The sequence below is a fragment of the Balaenoptera musculus genome, chromosome 12, assembly GCF_009873245.2.
Source record: "Balaenoptera musculus isolate JJ_BM4_2016_0621 chromosome 12, mBalMus1.pri.v3, whole genome shotgun sequence".
Lineage (NCBI taxonomy): Eukaryota > Metazoa > Chordata > Mammalia > Artiodactyla > Balaenopteridae > Balaenoptera > Balaenoptera musculus.
Window position 1 is genome coordinate 37,238,961 of NC_045796.1, and position 19,003 is coordinate 37,257,963.

At 39.9% G+C, this 19,003-nt stretch overlaps 1 long non-coding RNA gene across 1 annotated transcript in view; it reads left to right on the forward strand.

Moving 5' to 3' along the window:
• The window catches only part of LOC118905291, a 106,558-nt gene extending 96,796 nt beyond the window's left edge, over positions 1–9,762 (forward strand). Inside the window, exon 3 of the long non-coding RNA XR_005022195.1 lies at positions 9,613–9,762. This is a non-coding gene — a long non-coding RNA (uncharacterized LOC118905291). The remainder of the gene's footprint in view (positions 1–9,612) is intronic.
• The last annotated feature ends 9,241 nt before the right edge of the window (positions 9,763–19,003 follow it).

Sequence of the window (19,003 nt, forward strand, 5' to 3'; positions counted from 1 at the left end):
TTGGCAACAGGAAGCCAACTTGAATAATAATTTGGCCCAACTGAAGAAGGATGTGTGAAAATAGTGTTAGCTTTCAGTGTAGAAAACTTTGTATTGGAGAGAGAGACTGTTTATATTGGTTTGTATTTATCTTTTAAAGGACATGATTAATCCTTAAAATAATGAACAAAATAATAAACATAAAATAAACCACGTAAGCTATAGAAAAACCCAGTTTTCTTCCCCTAACATATATTTAAGCAAAATACATAGGTAGGCACAATCTTTAATCCCAATGAAGTTCTGGCAGCAGTAAAGTCATGCATTGTAACTTGGTATGTGATTTCAATTTTAAGTGATCTCATTATTAAAAGGCCTTTGAAATAATATGTCAAGGAAAAGAGGAGATCTACAAGAACAGAGAAAGCAATGAATTCCCTCTTTGGAGAATACTTTGCCTCAGATTGCTGAAGTCTGAATCTGGGAAGAATGAACAAGAACCTGGCTGATTCCATTTGCCAGGGAGCTGCAGAGCGAAGAAAGCTGACCCCAGAGGCTTGAAGTTCTGAAGAAAGGACTTCTGGACTCCAACAGCTCCCTCGTGAGACTTTTGTTGTACAGTTTCTCCCTCTATCCCTTTATCCAGGTTGTCATTTTTACTCTCACTAGACCCAATTGATGATTTCAATGATTTCTCCACAATAATCCTTGGGTCCTGGTTCTGATCAGCAAGCTAGATGCCTGTTTCATTTTTTAGATATTCCCTTGATTGCTTCCTGGTTCCCAGTCTCCATATTTTGCATTTTTTCCTAAAAGAACAGCATTTGCCATATGCCATATCAATCCTATAATTGATCCAAGTCCTTTTATATTTGATTATACTGCTGAAAGCAATGATAGTGTCATTTCTTCTCTTTAAAAAATTATCTGTTTTCCTTGTGTGTCTGTCTGTACTCCAACACAGCTGGAATCCTTGAATCTGTGATGCTCACAAATGGGCATGCTATCTGAACAAATAGATACTCATGTATATCCATGTGTTATCCTTATCTGAAAATTCAGTGGCCAAGATGCAATATTCACAAATTCTAATTTCCCAAAGGAGGGGATTTATAGACCTAATAGTTGACAATTTCACTCCTCTACGTGTACTTCTTTGTAATTCTGTTTGGGTGTAGGTTTTCCCCAAAATAAGCCATTACGATAAGAAATATTTAATTAAGTGAAATTAATTGATAAAATATTGATAAATTAATTGATAAAATACTAAAATATTAAAAATATTTAATTTAAAAAAATTAGAGTAGAAAGAAGACCTACAGGTGGAAATTGATATAGAATCAGAATTTTCAGAATGAGAAAGAATTTTTGAGCATCTGGTTTTAATTTCTCATTTTTCAAAGAAATTAAGTGTCTTGTTATTTCTCAGTTGTTGGGCTAGGAATGAAGAATAGACTTGTCCAAATTTATATAGTTTTTAGCATCAGAGCTAAAACTAGACTGAATTCTCCAAACTCAGTCATCATGCTATTTCACCAGCTAAACACATCATGGATTTCTCAGGTAAACATGCTATCATTCTGTATAAGCAGAGAGGTGGAGATGGGGATAAGTGTAGATAGTGTTTGAATAGTGGGACAAGGAGGTGAATAACTATATTTCTCCTATCCTTTTTTTTTTTTTAATTTTTAAATTTTTTATTATTTATTTATTTATTTATGGCTTTGTTGGGTCTTCGTTTCTGTGCGAGGGCTTTCTCTAGTTGCGGCAAGTGGGGGCCACTCTTCATTGCGGTGCGCGGGCCTCTCACTATCGCGGCCTCTCTTGTTGCGGAGCACAGGCTCTAGACGCGCAGGCTCAGTAGATGTGGCTCACGGGCCTAGTTGCTCCGCGGCATGTGGGATCTTCCCAGACCAGGGCTCGAACCCGTGTCCCCTGCATTGGCAGGCAGATTCTCAACCACTGCGCCACCAGGGAAGCCCTCCTATCCTTTTTTTTACAAATAAAGTAAATTTTTGAACTCACTTAAGGAGGTTGTCTTGACTACATTTAGAAAACTGGATGATTTATGATCATGTAACATTATCTAGGTTTGTGTAAAAGCCATCTAGGTTCAAGTCTACCCTCAAGTTGAAACCCTGCTAGTTTTCCTGAAAAGTATACTGATGTTCAAGAAATTTTCTTTTCTGGTGCCAATTAAAGAGGAAGCAGAAGTGAACTTACACTGAAAATGTGATTAGTAAGAACCACTTTTCTAAAACAGTAATCTTTTGCTTAATCAAAAAAATAGTATTGGTAGGGAGGAAAATGGTTGTCCAAGGGAGACATGACTCTTTAGATGATACTCAACAGTCTTCCTGCTCCAGGTTTAAATGCAACCTTCACCCCTTATCTAAGCGTTGTCTGAGTTTCGTGTACATTGAGAGTTCAAAACCGCTCAGAAATCTTCTCCTTTATTCTTAGTTTTTCTTTTAACCCCCTCTTCAGTCCCCATGATTGGCAGCTGTGAGGGGCAAAAATACCAGGCCTTCAACTTTGTCCAAGTTCAAGTGAACACAATATTACATGAACAAGAGCGGACACGAGAGGTTTGCAGGTACAGCATCCAGAACCAAATCAGCTGAGCTTTCCAAATGGTTCCTTTGGGTTGATTTTGTGTCTATAAGCACATTTTTTAAAAAAACTAAACAAAAAATAATAAAACCAGGTTTCAGGGCATTAAGAAGATAAATTGGGGAAAATTTTTTAACCAAAAATAATTATGCTTCATTTAGATCTCATGAGCTATTGCTATTTGACAAAACAGCTGCAGTTTTAAGAAATGGCCAAGTGGGAGCTATATGCACTTTCCATGGTAGGAGTTGATTATAAATATTGACCTATTGCTCGAAGCAACACATTAGCCAGCCCTTTCTTTGATGGAAAAAATACATACATAGAATCCTTTTAAAATCCCTATGGAATATGCCTGCTGGGGGACGGGGGCAGGGGAAGTGTAGGGTGTTGTATATATGTGTGTATGTGTAGGTTGACAGGGACACAGAAAGGCCTTACTACAGGTAGTCTGTGTTGTTGTAAGAACGATATGTTGAATATTCCTACATTCAAATTTGACGAATAGCAAATAAATTCATGTTATAACAAAGCTTTAAAAATGTTTTAACGTAAGTTTTTTAAAAAGATAAGTTGATTTTAAAACTATCCTAACTAGTATAGTTGCCAGATATATTATAGGACATTTAGTTAAATTTGAATTTCAGATAAATAGCAAGTATATTTTTAGCATAAGTTTATTCCAAATATTGCCTGGCACATACTTATACTAAAGATTTATCATTGTCTAGCTGAGATTCAGATTTAACTGGGTGTCCTGAATTTTTTTTTTTCTCTTTGATAAACTTTTTAGTTTACAGTAGTTTTAGATTTACAAAAAAGTTGCAAAGATAGTACAGAGAGTTCCCTATATTTCACAGCCAGTTTTCCCAGTTAACATCTTTTACGCTAGTTTGGTACATTGTCACGATTAATGAATGAAGGTTGAATTTTTATTTGCTAAGTCTGGTAAGAAAATAATTAAGTAAATGTATGGAAGTCATTCCTTCAGAATCATTTAGTACGGCATAGCTTGAATGTGCTGTTTCAAAATAAGGGAGCTGTGTCAATAACACTTGAGAAAGTTGTGTGATCTGCTGCTGCGTCAATACCAAAAAGCTCATGCCCCTGATTTTTGTCTCTTTCTTGTTTTATTTTATTAAACAATTGCACTCCCAAGCCCTCACAGTTATGTGCATTCACTTTGAGGGAGGACACCACATTTTAAGCTCTTCCCTTATCCTTGGAGACAAGAGCTTTGAAAAATTAGGACCATGTTTGAGTCCTAGTTACATGAAGTATGCTCCCCAGCAAAATGCGATGTATTGTTTCAAGCTGATTCTTCCCCCCTTTTCCTTGGGAGAAACGTACAGCATCTTAAACTAAAGCACACTTCAGCGGTCCCCCTGCTTGCTTGGTGCCAGCAGCCACTGACACAGGGCTTTCATCTCCGCTTCAAAGTGTGGCGGAGGGAGTTTGGGGGATGGGAGTGGGGGAGAAAGGGAGGGCAAGTTGAATGCAAAGAGGGAAACAAACAAACAAAAGAGAAAAATGGGACGGGTGGGCAGAAGGAGAAGTCTCCTATCTTTCAAATAACATGTCCCGTCCCGGTGGCCGGGCTGGGAGATGCAAAACCTTCACGGTTTTCCCTGTGTGTATTTTTTGTTACTGCCACTTCCCATGCTGGGAAGATTCTGTCATCCCTCACATATTTTATCCACAGAAAAGGCCTGCCCTGCCCCTGGGCTTGGTGATTGAGGCTGTGCTCCTGGTGTGCCACTCTATCAGTTGTTCCCAAGGCTGTCTAGCCTGGGAAAAGCTGCATGGACACGTTCCAAAATCAGCATTACATGCACCATTGTTCTTACTCTCCCTGATTAGAGTGCACACAATGAAAACAACAGCAACAGCCTCGTTTTCTAGCCCTCCTCCCAGCACAAGGCAGTTCTTAGTCTGTTTTTCTTTCTCTGGGTCTTCCTACAAGTTAACCGCTTCAGTGCTGGGGGAGTCCCAGACCTCACAGCAACTGCCCCGCGAGCTCCACTGTGCTTCTGGGAGGTCACTCGCAGCTCTGGGGCAGTGGAGGAGCAGGCAGTCTTGTTCTTCTCCTGGAAATCTGGGCAGAGTAACTAACTAATGGGCGAAAAGTCAAAAGCATTGGTGTGGTGCCCTGGGTTGGCTGTGGGTTCCTATTCCAGGATGGCCGTTCAAAGCCTGGGGTTGGCTAGGCACTCAGTTTTCTCGTAAGCAATGTGGGGACAGATGTTAAGAGGTGAGTGGGGATCGTGTTTTAATTCTTAAAGCCACAAAAATCTGCATTAAATCTGTGAATTTAGTTGTTGTTGTCTCAATTATCTATATGAGACGCTTCTCGACTCTTTGGAACTTTTGGATAAAATCTTTGAAATATTTGCAAGCGTGTGGGGTTATGGGGGGATGACAATTTTTACTTAAAAGCTATAGGCAAATCCAAGTCCTTTTACAATAAATATTAAAATAAAATCTGTTTACTCCCCCTCCCCCCCCAAAAAAAGAAAGAAAAAAAAGAACAACAAACTTCCAACAGTAAACTCATGACTTCTTTATTTAAAATAATGGACAATACCTGACATTCCAGTGAAGAATTTGGATGTTCATCGGATTATATGTAACATAATTAACCTGACTTTATTTAAGGGTGTGCGGGATGAAGGGTGGAGAAGGCTTTGTGAGATGTGTCAGTACATTCAAAGCAACAACTGAAAACTCTTCATCAACTGGGCAAATATCCGAGTCTGGAGAACTCTTCCACAACGCTCAGAGTCACAGCTCTAATGGAGAAGGTCTTTAGTGCAGATGTGGAGACAGACATTATTTGCTGAGTTTCTGGTGGTCTGTCCTGAGACCAAACATGATATACATTTATGCCTGGATGGAGGATTGGTCATGAATTTGCTTCAGCCCAGTCAGAAGAATGAAAGGCTGAGGTTCCCCTTGAGTCACTATCCTGGACTTTAAGTACTTATAGGAGATAAAACAGAGAATGACCCAAAGCTTGGTTAGTTCTTAGAAATGTAGCGCTTCACTGCTGCTGTGTCAAGGACTCCTCCTGGCTGGGACTAGATATTACCCTCCTGCTACGTTAATAAAGATCCATAAGATTGCTAGTAGGAAACCACAGTCATTCACTGATCTGTACATGTGGAGAGGCTTCCTTCCTCTTCCTTCTCTCCCCACACCCCTTCCTCCACACAGGCCAGAGGCATGGCACAGCTGTAATTAACATAATACTGTTAGCCAATTTCTGATAAATGGCGTTTTGGGCCATGTATCACATTATTTCAAGAAGTTGATTCCTCCTCTTCCGTTTAATTGTTGGTCAGCTGTCTCCCTGCAACTACCTACATGAGTTTTTTAATGCCTCAAAAATAAAAAAAGTAAATAAACAAACAAAAACTCCAAATCAAAAACAACAAAAACTGAACCGTGTCACTTGCCTGAGGCATGATTTTTCTTATCAACCATAAAAAATCCCACAATGAGAATTGAGATAGTAAATTATAGGATCATGCATGAGGCAAGAGGAGACCCCTCTTGTTTGAGGGAAGCTGAGTTGGTTCTGGTTTCCAAGGCTATAAATATCCCTTTTTTATATTTATAAAGAAAGCTTATTTTTTCAGACTCCAGAGACAGCTAGGGAGGAGATGCAACAACATGTCATTTTATAGGCTCTTTTTTCTACTCCTCAAATCTCTGAATATACACGTTTGTTGGAACGAATTAGACTATTTACATTATTACATTGTATCAATAGTGTTTCTTTCCTGGAAGTAGACCTGCTTGCTGGCACTTGCACTAATATCTCTAGCCCACTCTTTTTGAATACACGTGTAAGCAATTGCAGTGCAGAGATCTTCCTCATCCATAACCTCAGTTTATCCTGAATGATTCTCAGCAGACATGAGCGGTTAGAGTCACCGATGGGGCGGAATGCAGGCAACAGCACTGGATTTGAAGCCGGAAGTCTTGTAATTTGACTTTCACTCCATCACTGGGTAACTCTAAGACAATCAGTGGTTTTCTCACGAGTCCCACTTCCCAGAAACTGGTGTGAGGATTATATGAGATAATGGATAAAAATGCTTTATAAAGTATACTCAATTTTACTTGCTAAAATCTTTTCATTGTGTGAAAAATGTGATAATGAGATTTACTATCGAAACAAATTGGTTTACAGTGCGTAAAATTTATAGTCTTATTTTTTTTAGCTCTGCATTAGGCATTATCTTCGAAGCTATTTAAGCTTACACACACACCATTCAAACATTAATGATATCTGTATTAGTTTCCTAGGGCTACCTAGTTTCCTAGGGCTGTTTAATTGAAATATAGTTGATTTACAATGTTGTGTTAGTTTCAGGTGTACATAAAGTGATTCACCTAGACATATATATATATATATATATAAATATATGTATATTCTTTTTAAGATTCTTTTCCATTATAGTTTATTACAAGATATTGTGTATAGTTCCCTTTGCTATACTGTAAGTCATTTTTTGTTATCTATTTTATATATAGTAGTATGTACATATTAAGCCCAAACTCCTAATTAGCTCCACCCCCCTTCCCCTTTGGTACCTAGGGCTGTTTAAGCTACTATAAACAGGTAGCATAAACGACCAGAAATTTACTCTCTCATAGTTGTTAAGACCTAAAGTCTGAAATCAAGGTGTTGGCAGGGCCATGCTCCCTCTGAGATTCTGAGTGGAGTCTTCCTTGCCTCTTCCTAATTTCTGGGGTGGCCATAATTCTTGGCCTTCCTTGGCTTGCAGCCAAGTAACTCCTGTCTCTGCTTCCATCTTCACACGGCATTCTTCCGTGTTCCTTGTCTTCACATGGCTATCTCCTTCCTATAAGGTCACCAGTCCTATTGGATTAGGGCCCACTCTAGTGACTTCATCGTGATTACACCTGCAAAGACACTATTTCCAAATAAGGTTGCATTCATAGGTACTGGGGGTTAGGACTTCTTCAATATCTCTTTTTTGGGTACACAGTTCAACCCATAACAATACCCCACAAAAACAACCCCAGTTTTCTCACTGCCTGGGGACCTGGCTGCCAGGCTGGAATTTGCCATTAATTAGCCAACTCACTTGTAGGTAAATGGGGGAGTTGGAATAGATCTCTTTGGATAGTTTTCAATGTTAATGTCCTATAATTCTATCATTTTAGTATTCTTCCATTAAGACTCCTTTCTAACCATGATGGTCCTTTTCACTCACCAACAAATCTGTGTACAACAAACCCCAAAGTCCAGCTACAGAACAAATGGGGAAACTTGCAGTTTCTCTGAGCCCATCCAACAGAATTATCCTTTCCTCAGTGTCATCATGGTGAACACCTCCCTCCAGCCCCTCACTTTCTCTTGCCTGGACTGTTGCAGTAGCCTCTCAGCTGCCCCGAGTTTCCTCCTCCAATGTATCCTCCCCTAGGGGCTGCCAGAGTCATGTCACACCCTGGGAAACACCTTTTAGAGGCTCCCCATGGGTACTGTACAGGTTACAATTCCAGGCATGACACCCAGGGCTTTATAAGCAGGAATTGCTCACCCAGGCTCATTTGTTCAAGAATTAACCTCAATAAATATAACCCACTCATTTTTCTCCCCACCATATTTTGCATTTCATACTTTGGGCATTATATTCCCTCTGTTTGTTAGGCCTTTTCCCTCTCTTTTCTGCCTAGAGGATTTTTATTTATCCTACAAATTCCAGTTCAAATAGCATCACCTTTGGGAAGCCGCTTCTGACTATCAGGAGTAGTCAGAAGTAACCATTCTTTTTTCTGTTTCACCATTTAGTTCATATTTATTCTATTTTTGCACCTATCATTGAATTATAATGTGTGTGTGTTTATTCCTACTGGACAGGATGTTGCTTACCAGCTGGGGAGATGTTTTTGCCTCTGAGTCAGGGTCTGTACCTTCTTTATTTCCAGGTGTCAAACACATATTTGGTACACAAAAATGTTTTATTAAATTGAATTAAATAACCAGTTCTTGACATAGAACTGAAACCAGCAGTCAGGGTCACGTAGTGTTTTTATGTGGGTTGCTTTTGAATTAATGAAACAGTAAGACGTGCTTTGGCACAGCTGTCTGGCATACCTGGGTTAAGTTCTAGTGCAAACAGCTGCGTTGCTGTAACTTGCTGTAAAACACCCACTTCATACGGGGCCATGTGCTGTGGGGCCCATGGAAGGGAGCCAGGCCCAGGGCTGGCAGTTACCTGAAAACACTTGGGTTAAGTTTCTCTTGCCATGGCAGTTAGACAGCTTCTTGCAATTATTCCCTTCAACTGTCAGGCTTACCTCACAGGACATATTCTAATAGGGCTGGACTCCCAGACAGGCACCTTTTGCTTGCCACCTTAAATGTTTCACTGCTGAGAGCTGCCCCCAGGTTGCCTGGGAACTGCATTTCAAATAGACTAAGCCCATGTCACAGGACTGCAAGTTGTAAATTATCAAGCACATTCATAGACATGGTGACAATTAAAAGAAGAGAACCCCAGTTGGATTATCATTATGGGTGTGCTCATTTCTTCTTCTCTCTTGTTAGATTGGCCCCTTTCTAATCCTGCTGTAGAACTCTGGAAAGTGAAAGATCAAACTCCCATAAACAGTTAGGCTGGGTCCAGGTAGGAAAAGAAAGGAGTAAAGGCTTGGACACTCCTGTGGATGATGGAGGAGAAAGCACACACATACCTCAGGAAGAATGGCAGCCTTGATTTTTGGCTTTAAATCATATGATGAATGAGGATAGTCTCGTTTCTATCCCCCATTCTCTAAAGGGTAGATGAACGTGCAATTATCGATCTTCTTTTTTGTCAAGATGAGCATCCGAATCCCTACTTCTACAGTAGCACTTTCAAATGTCACTAATAAGTGACTGATCAGCGCTACTGCCTGTATTTGTGTTTGGCTTGATTCCATATTGAGATCGAAGCTCTCTGAGAACAGGACCCACAGCTCCTCCGTTTCTCTCTTTCCTAACAGAGTTTCTTATACCTGATCACACATGAAAACTATTGAGATTGGAGAAACTTGAGCATAAATATTGCAGGTGTGGACCCTCATAATCTAAGGGAAATGGACCTCTTAAAAGCAGCCAAGTAACAGCAATGATTTTGGAGGAGAGTCCTAATTTAGCAGGTAAGAGAGCACCTGTGGCTTTATTCTACTATTGCTGTTGGCCATGAAGGTACAATAATTATGCAATGTTTTAGAAGCATTATTAGGAATGACCAAATTGGAAAAAAAATAACAAATCACAGTGGATAAGTGGATCATTAGAGGTATATGTTACCAGAGAGCACAGGATTTACTTTATCTTACATGTTCCAACTTGGTAAGTGCATGGATTTGTTGAAAATTCTTACTATTAAAGCCCTACTAAGTGTAAGTCACTATGCTAGGTCTTATTTAAAAGGGTTAAGAGGAATTCCCTCGGACTTCCCTGGTGGCGCAGTGGTTAAGAATCAGCCTGCCAGGGCTTCCCTGGTGGCGCAGTGGTTGAGAATCTGCCTGCCAGTGCAGGGGACACGGGTTCGAGCCCTGGTCTGGGAAGATCCCACCATGCCGCGGAGCAACTGGGCCCGTGAGCCACAGCTGCTGAGCCTTGCGCGACTGGAGCCTGTGCTCCGCAACAAGAGAGGCCGTGATGGTGAGAGGCCCCGCGCACCGCGATGAAGAGAGTGGCCCCCGCTTGCCACAACTGGAGGAGGCCCTCGCACAGAAACGAGGACCCCCAACACAGCCAATAATAAATAAATAATAAATAAATAAATAAATAATAAAAAGTGTTTTTTAAAAAAAAAAAAGAACTACTCTTATTAAAAAAAAAAAAAAAAAAGAATCAGCCTGCCAATGCAGGGCACACGGGTTCAATCTCTGGTCCAGGAAGATCTGACATGCCACGGAGCAACTAAGCCCGTGCGCCACAGCTACTGAGCCTGCGCTCTGGAGCCTGCGAGCCACAACTACTGAGGCGTGCGTGCCTGGAGCCCGTGCTCAGCAGCAAGAGAAACCACTGCAGTGAGAGACCCGCACACTGCACTGAAGAGTGGCCCCTGCTCGCCGCAACTAGAGAGAAAGCCCGTGCACAGCAACGAAGACCCAACGCAGCCAAAAACAAACAAACAAATAAATAAATAGGACTTCCCTGGCGGTCCAGTGGTTAAGACTCCACGCTTCCACTGCAGAGGGCACAGGTTTGATCCCTGGTCCGGGGAGTTCTGCATGCCACACGGTGCGGCCAAAAAGAAAAACAATAAATAAAAGGGTTAAGAGAATCAGCACACTTGAGGTCTTGCTTCTAAAAGTTTTCTGTTCAAAAATGTAATGCTACAGGAAGGAACATCGCCTAAACACAGGCCTCAAATCGCTTGGCAAGGAGTGATTGTCAGGTGGGCAGCGTGGCCTGGCCCTCTCTATACTAGTGGGTCCCCAGTGATGTTTCTCAACTAACAAAGCTGACAAGATACAACAAGCTCGTGGTACCTACAGATCATTTCCTTCCTGTTGCAAAACACCAGTGCTGTCTGACCGCCTTTCACACACTGCAAACTGTTTCAGCACTCCATCCTAGTAGGAAGCCTGCCTATCAGGAAGGCCTAGGCATCCGTCCTATGAAATGTCAAAATATTGTAAATATTAGTGATGGGCCAGCCTCAGAAGTGTTGGAGGTTTAGTCTGGGAAAAGATCCAAGACTTTGTGAACTTATATAAGCACTTTTAATCTTGAAAAATTCGTCTGCAAATCTTGCAAGAACAGGTTCCCTCCCAAGGCTTACAGTATTATTTTGGGTGGTGTACTTTACCTGGTATTTTTTGGAGAAATGTTTACTATTTATTCCTTTTCTATTTTTAGCATTCTTACCAAAGCAAAATGCACCAAGGTGTATGTATTTTATAAGAAAAAAATTGATTTTCACTTGGCAGAAAAATTATTTTATCTCTGAAAATTGGGCAAGAAGTTATTCACCAATTCTTACTAAAAATAATTCAACATTTCTGGCCAATTACAATGCATACATTATATTTAGGAAGAAAATAAACAGCATTGAGCCTCTCATGGTGGATATGAACAGATATGAATTGATATTAAGGCTAAAACAATACATTGTTAGCATTTTGTATATTGCATGTAATTCACGCTTATTTGGACATATGAACATAATATTTTCTATAGCATTCAAATACAATATGTATATGTGAATATTACATCTGGTCTAACACATCACTAAGAGTACATTTCTCAAGCCCGATTTATGTATAAACCATGGAAATGTGGTTTTTAAAAGAAGGTCCTACTGGAGTTCAGTTTCATACTTAGTAAAGTCTAGGGGAGGAGAGATACAGTGCAGAATCTCTCAACTGTGTTCTTTGGGACTTAAATATGTATGGCATGAATAGTATTCTATAGCATAGGTTTTGGAACTGTAGCTAAGCACAGTTCTTTACTATAGGACTTTTCAGAACCTTTAAAATGCAAATTTTCAGTCAGATTTTTCAAGTGGAAGATCACCCTGAGAGACTAGGTGTTCATGAACCAAATTTGGGGGCATCATGGTATAGTGGAAAGTGCATTATAATTGGGGTTTTAAAAGTTAGATTCATGTCTTGATTCTGCCATTTAATTGCAGTGTGTTTTTTGGAAAGCTTCTAACTCTAAAACCAATAGGTTAGATGGAATGATCTTTAGTATTCTTTTCTTTAGCATTTTATACTAGGTTTCTATACTAGGGCTATATGCTGTTTTCTTTATTCCTTGGAGGCCTAGCATAGTACCTTACACTTAGTAGGCCTTTGATAAATGTTGATTAAACTGAACATAGCCTTTTAATTTTTAAGAATCATTGTCAGCCAACTTTTTACTAGCTGTGCTGCTTTGAGCAAATCATTTATTGTCTCTGAACTTCAGTTTCCTCACTTATAAAATTTAGGCATTTGACTATTGGATTTCAAGTCTTTTTTATTGTTAGCAACATTATTAATATTCCTGGTAGCACATGTAGCCTTCTCAAATGAAACCTTACACAGAAGTTCAGTGCATAAAACAGATCAAAAGTGGAGCTGCCCTGGTTCAGTGTCTGGGGACTCCACTATCTGTCTCCACCATCCCCCATCCCAGCCTGCACTGACTTTTTTCCCTGCCCCTGTCTTCAGGTGTGTCTGAGGAGCCCCTAGGGCTCCTCTGAGCAACACTGATATTAATAATCTCTGAAGCTTCTTTTAGGTCAAACAACTTAGATTTTTCTGGGAAAATATAGAATTCTGATTCCTGAGACTAACAAGCTTTGGAGGAAATAAAATGTAATCAAAGCCCCCTCCCACCTTGGAAAAAATTTCACCCTTTTCATATACCACAGTCTGAAACAAATGAAACATAAATCAAGCATGTACAAAAATTAAAAATGACAGACCTCCATCTTGGCTTAAGTAATATATTTGAAAATCTAAAAGGATATTTTTATTTCATTATGTATAAATGATTAAAAATCCGTAAGAAATCTCTATCCTTGGAATAATCTTTATGTCAAAATTGAAAAAAATTATTGTACTTTCTCATGGTTTAATAGTCCCTCATCACTATAATTCATATAACCAAGAGCAGAAATATATAGATTTATAAAACCAAAAATGGAAGTCAGTTTATTAATTATCAATGCATGCAAGGATGGCTAAAAATTTAGCTTAGCATTTCCATTAATATCTGGTGAAATGCTAGGGAAAAAAAATCTACTTCAAGGAAAAATAGCTGCTGAGAAATCACTAGGAGACATTTCAGTGACATTTTTACAAGAGACCTTAGGGCTTTCTTCCTGATGCATATTTTAAAAAATGAAAAGATAAACAAGACTAGGATCTGTGTCTGAATCAGTCTCTTGGAAGAAGACACTCTGGGAGATTCAAGGGTGATTGTCCCTGATACTGCAGTGGAGAGCAGCCCTGCTTAAAACAAGGGACCCCCAGGCTGTCTTCCTCCCCACATATGAGCTGTGGGAACCCTGTGTGTTTATGGAGTCTCTGCTTTCCTCCCTCTAGATAGAGCAGAGTTGAGGCAGAGTTAGTTGCGTCACTGAAGCAATCAACTTCATCCAGCCCAGTTTTCTCATCTGCAAATGACATCAAACTTATGTTAGGAGCTTGTTGATTTAAAAAATAATTGGCCCCGTGCTTTGCAGATGATATTTTTATATGAAATTTTGTACCAGCTATACTTGTGGACTGGGCTATGACATACTCAAGAGACGGACATTATTACCAGGTCACTATGGTATCCTGGGGAAATAGTTTATTCTACAGGTTATGATCCTGGAGTGGTGTTTAAAGTTAAAGTCTTGGACAGGGGAACAGAGCAAACACAAAGGATTCAGATGCCTCCAAAGTGAGGGACAGGCAAAAACAAAGCCCACCCAGGTCTGAGATTAAGGGAGAAAGGCAAAGTGGTTAATTCAAGAAGAAAACCAGACCATACATTTGTCAATTTTAATCTGGGTGTGCAAAAAACAAAAACCAAAAAAAACAACAACAAAAAACCATAAATAAAAATCTGGAGATTATTGATTATCTTTTGTGCTAAAGAGGCAATGTATTAGAGTATGGTGCTTTCTGAGTACAATATGTGGAATTTAGAATATAAGAAGGGAAGGTAAGAATCTTTAAATAGTCTCCATGTCTTACCCACTGTTGGTAGGTTGTGTCCATTTCTGGGCTTCACAACTTGAGAGAAACAGAGAACTTGGAGCGTCTTCAAAGGTGATTGAAAGGATGAAAAATAAATCTTTGAAAAAGAAGACTAAGGAAATGGACATGAATTTAAAGGAAAGTGAAAGGAAAAACCCTTTGAACCCGAACATATTTAAATAATTTTAAAGACTTCATTTTAGCTTTCTGCTCCAGATTATTTCATAGGGAATTTCTGTTCAATAGAAGATCACTAATGTGTTATAATATTTTCATAACCAAAGTGAGTAACCAAACACAGCAAATGAATTAAAGTAACTTCCAGAGGTACCAACCATGGTTTTGCATTAATTATTTGTGTAGAACATGGAATTTGCAACCTTGTAGTCAATGAGAATTAAAGTATGTTTCTACCATGATATCTGTTTGACGGTTGGGTCTGCTCTCCTACAATTATGTTGTGTTCAGATACTGTTATCAGGTTAACTTCTCTATGTGTTAGTATCAATCTACAACAGACCAGTAGAAGAATAATTCAGAAATTTACTTTAAAAAATCTGTATAACAGAAACAACCCAGGTCTAAGAATTAGTTAGATGAAGCAAGCATCCAAGAGAATTAAGATTAGTTTTCTATGGATTTATGCAATACAGCCAAGATAGATGGAGTGTGCTCTACATAGATAAGGTTCTAGGCGTGAATCTTGGTTCTTGGTCCTTGGCCTTGAGCAAGGTGCTTAAAATTCTCTGAACCTTAGAATTATCATCTATATAGTAAGAATCACAATATAAATCCATGAACTTTTTCTTGATAAATGAAATAAAACTTGTCATAGGACTGATGCAAGGATTAAGTGAGTTAATTCACATAAAGTATTTCAACAGTGCCTGGCATGTAAATATTAGATAATAAATATAATAATAATAAATATTAGGTATAAGTTTTATTATTATCATATGAGAAAGAATCTAACACAATGCCCAGCACATTGTAGAAACTCAAAAGTATTAGTTAAATCTAAATCGAATAGAATAGATTAAAAAGAAGTGGAGGGATTCTTCAACACAGAAATGAAATAAGGGAATAATGTAAAGGGAATACATTGGAAATGATGTTCATAGCATACCCTTGCCTGCTGGGGGCTGTTATCATGGAGAATAATGTGCCAGTCCAGCCTGACCCTGGTACACTGGATGGAGGAATCTGACTCCATTTGGTTTTGCTCATATAGGAAGGATGAGCATATAGGAATCCTCATATAGATTCCAAGTCATGGCTGTGATAGATCACTTTAGGCCATTGGTCTCCAAGGATGGCAGACTGAAACTTCCAGGGTGGGTTTCACAAGAACTCATTGCAAGTTGACTCTTTAGTGGATACTTTCCAAATACAAAAGAGCAACTAACATTTGGGCAGCCTACCTCTCTGTCCAGCTGAATATAAGATGACCTTCTGAATCTAAATGTATTAAGTAGACAGGAATAGGAATAGTGGAAATATAAAAAGCCTTCCTCAAAAAAAGAGGAATTTGAGCTTAAAGACACTGAAACATGACAACCAGCAAACCTAAGAGATGACTCCAATAATCTCCCCAGTCCTGATTCGTAATTCGAGTGGATATTTTAATCGTGGATCTGCATTATGCATCAGACCAAACATTTATCTTATTTTGGAAGAAAATAAAAAGATTTAAAAAAGAAAGGATAGGACAGTGAATTCTTTTTTTTTTTTTAACTTTTTATTTTATATTGGAGTATAGCCAATTAACAAGGACAGTGAATTCTTTCTGCAGAAATGCTAATCACTTTAACAACAACATTTGAGAAACAGCAAGCAGAGATAATTAGAGCAGTCAGCGACACAAAAAGTCAGCGAGAGTTTCCTCCTTTAACCCTATACCCAGAATTGGAGAAAATTCACATTGAAGTATTGTTTCCAAAGTGCCATTGCCACCATTCCAGCAACCCAGGGGAAAGGAGAGCAAAAACTGTAGCTGGTGCCTGTGGGTTTCCAGTCTGTAACACGGAGTTTCTTTTGCCACGCCTTAGACTCAGCTTCACCAATGTGGAGAGCAATGCCTGTATTGTGTTGTTAAGCTTCCTACTCCCACAATCATAATAAAAAGAACCACGCCAAAGTGTCAGGACAAACAGTAGATAACTGAAAGCGCTCCCGTCAATCATTTGCAATCTGGTTGGCTTCCAAGTCTTGTCTAGGTCATATTATGACTCCTTTATTAGTGTTTAAGGTCACCAGGAGACAGGCAAGTGCATCCTATATCAGGAAGTATAGTGAGCCTCGGGAGTGAGATATTTGGCTTTAGTAGGTACGGTGGCTATGACTCGGAAATCCAGGGAAATGAGTTAAGCTCGGTCAGACTCCAGGCGCCGTGCTGCCTCACAGCAGATAGAATGAAGTAGAATAATAGAAGCTTTCCTGCCATTCTCCACATTAAGCTGAATTCCGGTCAGCCCTTCCAGTTGAGTTTCTGGAGGCTGTTTTCTATTCAGCCCCCATGCTGCAGGCTGTAATTCACGGGAAGGGGCTCCAGGGAAAGGCCGGTCCCACGTTCAGGCTGGATGGTGCCAGGGGAGCCCTCCTGCAGGAAGACAGATTAAGGGGCAAGTATACCCATTTGGTGGGTGAGTGCAAAATTTAGTGCCTACATTAGGCTCCCAGAGAAATGACTGCCTGGCTGACTTAGACCTGGCAACCACACATAAACTTGAATACTTCCATTTCCACATGCTCCCTTACACAGTGACTAAACCGTATCTGCTTAACTCTAATGGAGAAGGAAAGAAAGGCAGTAATGGCCATCTCTTCCACCCACTGGGGAGCCTGTGTCCTGGTAAGATAAGCGCTCAGCTTGTCTGGTATGAGCTAGGCTCATTCTTTTCACAATACGATTCCTATTTAAGGTCCTAAAAATTCAGATGACCTCACTGCAAGATGAATCGGTAGCTTGAAAAGTTTTCCTTTATGGTATGATAGTAAAATGCTGTCGTTAAGGGAAATGGAAAAGCTAGCAAATCAGTTCGAAAAGAAGCTTTCTACTTCTATAAACTGATAAAAGTAAATATCACAAAGGTGAAGTTGCCAGTGATGGGTTACTACCTTCTCACTTCTAAGAATTCCATATTCACATTAAGACCTAAAAGCACCACTGAAATATTCAACATGCAGAAGGTTGAGATGTAATGAGGCACTGTGATATTTGCAGTACTAGAGTTTATATAAATGTTCATACATTTGGTTTTGATGTTGCAAAAGACGAATGATTTCAAGCTGAGGAAACTGTTTTTAAAAGGAAGCAAGAAGTATTTTTGACTAATGCTCGTGCAGCCCTTTACTCTTGTCTGCTTTGCCTCCACGTGCATTTTTTTTTTTTTGTAAGTTAGCATTGACTTGTTATTTCTGTTCAGACTCTTAAGTTTTCAGAAACTTAAACATAGAGTCCTTTCTTAAAAAAAAAAAAGGAAGAAAGAAGAATTGTTTTGGTTAGTCGACCTCTTTTTAAGAGGTGTTTCATCACCCTCCTCTCCCTCTCTGTGATGTTTCTCTGCAGCTCTCTGTACGGTGGGGTTCTATGCTGGCTGGCAGAATGCTTATTTGTTAGCTGAATAGGGTTCATCAACAGACATTGATCAATATAGGTTTTCTTTATTTCCTGTGAATTCCAAAATGCCATCCAGAGCGTCTTTGTCAGGTAGGAAAACTAATAGAGCTACAGTTCACAAATCAAAACAAGAGGGCTGTCAGCAAGATTTATTGATAGAAGCCTTAGGAATGAAAGGGGGTTCTCAAAAGTCATCTGTGACAATCTGGCAACCTCTGAAACTCTTTGCCTGTTCACAGTTGGCATCACTTGTTGGTCCACAAGGACAGAGCATCAGTGGGGAAAGGACTCTCTGAGCTGTTAGCTTTCAATGGACAGGGAATGAACGTGTGGCTCTTGCAAGGATAAGCTTGCTTGCCTTCTGAACGCCTCAGGGCCTCACAGGGTATCTGACACAAAGGAGGTGCTCAGCAAAGTTTTATTGAGTGACTGGTGAATGGAGATGCTGACTAAAGCCATGACCATACATCACTGATATTTAAAAGAAAGAACAAATGCAGAAATAAAATGGACAGTTTATCATTTGCAGATATAGCGATGGTCAAGATTATGTGCTCCTAAAGACCGCTTCCAGTGCTAAAACTGCGCAATGTTTTTAGTCTAATGATAGACTAAATTTTCTTCTCATCATGAGAGATATTTAAGCATTCTGTGCTCTTCTCTGAAGGACTCTGAGAAGGGCCAAGGCTTGAGAAGGTGGTATTAAGTTTCCTATTGGTAGGATGTGGAAGGGCACGAGTAGTGAAGCACGTCATTTTCCTGATACAGCAGGGCTTATTGAGTCAAGAGCTTGTTTTTAAGTCATCATAAAGAGACTGCACGCATGATGAGAAAGCTTGTCTTGGGGCCTGTTTATGTCTGCGTGTGCCACAGGCATGGGAGAGGTTGTGGCATCGTGTGTGAGTGCTAGATGAAAGAGGTTTCAGAACTCTGCTCCCGGCGTCTAGAGACATCCACCGTGGACACGGACCTCAAGCCCGGGGACAGCGCAGAGTGTGTGGTCTTGCCTCCTGAGCAGTAGGGCCCCGCTGAGCACGCACAGCCCCCAGCAACCTGCCACCCCAGGCCTTCCACTATATC